At 47.7% G+C, this 2,500-nt stretch overlaps 1 pseudogene; it reads left to right on the forward strand.

The window, feature by feature from the left end:
• The window catches only part of LOC142912676 (28S ribosomal RNA), a 10,607-nt pseudogene that overhangs the window by 4,130 nt on the left and 3,977 nt on the right, over window positions 1-2,500 (forward strand).

Below are 2,500 nucleotides of genomic sequence, written 5' to 3' on the forward strand. Positions count from 1 at the left end.
GGCGAGGGCCAACATGATGCCCTCGTAGAAACTGCCACAGCATTGATGCTTTGTCCGATGAGATTGGTGAAAAACAAAGGCAAACGTTCAAAACCCGAGAACGACATTATTAAACCCAGGATATTACCCACACGATCTTGGATGAAGAAGAGAGCGGAAAAACGAGGAAGCTTCATGAAGCACCAGAAGCTCTTCTTTAAGAACCGCTCTCTTCTTGCGTCCTTAGTCCTGGATGGCACTGAACGTCATGAATGCCGAATCCCGAACGCAGATGTATATCGTTTTTACTGCGAAAAATGGGAGAAGGTGTTGCCATTCAATGGCCTGGGCCAATTTAAGTCATCAGGTGTTGCAAATAACGAATACTTTGAGCCCCTAATTTCGGTGGAGGAAGTTCAGACTACCATACGGGCCATTAAACCAACGTCAGCAGCTGGGCCAGATGGCCTAACAAGGGCTGCAATCTGTGCTGCCGACCCCGAGGGTCGGACACTGACAGCCCTATTTAATGCATGGATGATTACAGGAATTATTCCCAAAGAGTTGAAAAAGAATAGGACGATTCTTATTCCTAAGGTTATGGACGATGAAAAGCTGAAAGAATTGGGGAACTGGAGACCAATAACGATTGGTTCAATGATTCTGAGATTATTTTCCAGAATAATGACTGCACGTCTTGCTCGTGCTTGTCCCTTAAACCCAAGGCAGCGTGGTTTTATAGCGGCATCTGGCTGCTCTGAAAATCTTAAGGTGCTACAGGACCTTATGAGACACGCTAAGAAATTGCACAGGCCGTTGGCTGTCATGTTCATCGACATAGCGAAAGCTTTTGACTCGGTTTCGCATGCTCATATTTTATGGGTGTTAAGGCACACGAAAGTAGATGAACACGTGGTGGGCATCATCCAGAACGCCTACGATCGGTGTACGACCTCGTTCAAAAGCAATGGCGAGTCGACTCGAGAAATTAGCATACGTGTTGGTGTCAAACAGGGTGACCCCATGTCACCCCTGCTCTTCAATCTTGCCATGGACCCTTTGATATGCACCCTAGAGTCACACGGAGTTGGGTACTCCATTGATACCGACCACGTGACAGCTCTTGCGTTTGCTGATGATTTGGTGTTGGTGAGCGAATCTTGGGTTGGTATGGCCGCCAATCTAGCGATCTTGGAATCATTTTGTGGGCTATCGGGATTGGAGGTTCAGGCCAGAAAGTGCCAGGGCTTCATGATAAGCCCAACCAAAGATTCATATACGGTGAACAACTGCGACCCATGGACTATCAAAAATAAAGATGTCCATATGATCCAACCTGATGAATCAACGAAATACCTTGGTCTGAAAATTGGCCCTTGGACTGGCACTATACAGCCTGATCTACATTGTCAGCTAAAGACATGGATCTCGAAAATCGATGAGGCGCCTCTGAAGCCAACTCAGAAGGTTGAACTACTCAATGCCTATGCCCTACCCAGATTGTTATATCCTGCAGACCACTCGGACTGCAAGCAATCAACTCTCCGTGGGTTGGACCAAGAGATTAGAAAGGCGGTAAAAGGATGGCTCCACCTTCCCGCTTCAACTTGTGATGGACTGTTATATGCCAGAGCCCGAGACGGAGGCCTTGCCATCTTGAAACTGGAAAAAACAATCCCTTCGGTTCAAGTTAGAAGGCTGCAACGTATAGCAAACTCGTCCGATGCTATCACCCGTAATATTGTGTCCTCGCAGGGTATGGAGGAAGAATACCGTAATTTGTGGGTACGAGCAGGGGGTGACAGTGATGCAATCCCAACATTCGTTCTCAGGGACTCGGTGTCAAAAGAACCTGTATATCCGAGACCCTGCGATTGGAGGGAGCATGAATTTCAGAGATGGTGCGAAAAGCCGGTTCAAGGAAGGGGCATTGTAAACTTTGCGCATGATAGAATCAGTAATGCTTGGTTGAGGCCATGGTGCGGCTTTAAACAATGCTTCTTTATCGCAGCACTACAACTAAGGGCAAATATTTACCCAACAAGAGAAAGCTTGAACAGAGGCAGAGATGGGGCCTTACGTTCCTGCAGGAAATGCTCTGCCAGACTCGAGTCCCTTTCGCACATTCTCGGTCAATGTCCTGCAGTACAGAAAGCAAGAATTGCGCGACATAACAAGATCAGTAACATTCTGGCAGACGAAGCGGCTAGATTGGGCTGGTCTGTATACAAAGAGCCACGGTTCATATCCGAGACGGGAGAGATGAGAAAGCCTGACCTCGTGTTTGCAAAAGATGAGGAGGCGGTTGTGATCGATGTCACCGTCCGTTTTGAGCTTTCAAAGAATACCTTGTCAGATGCTGCCTCGCACAAAGTTTCGTACTATACCCCTCTTGGTGATCAAGTCAAAGTGCTGACGAAGGCTAGCAAGGTCACATTCTTTGGATTCCCGGTTGGGGCAAGAGGAAAGTGGCCCCTTGAGAATAACGAGGTACTTACCTCCCTGGGCCTGACCAAACCCA

Source organism: Petromyzon marinus, unplaced genomic scaffold (genome assembly GCF_048934315.1).
Source record: "Petromyzon marinus isolate PM22_M1 ecotype Great Lakes invasive population unplaced genomic scaffold, UKy_Petmar_22M1.pri1.0 PM_G_Scaffold_21, whole genome shotgun sequence".
NCBI classification, from domain to species: Eukaryota; Metazoa; Chordata; class Hyperoartia; order Petromyzontiformes; family Petromyzontidae; genus Petromyzon; species Petromyzon marinus.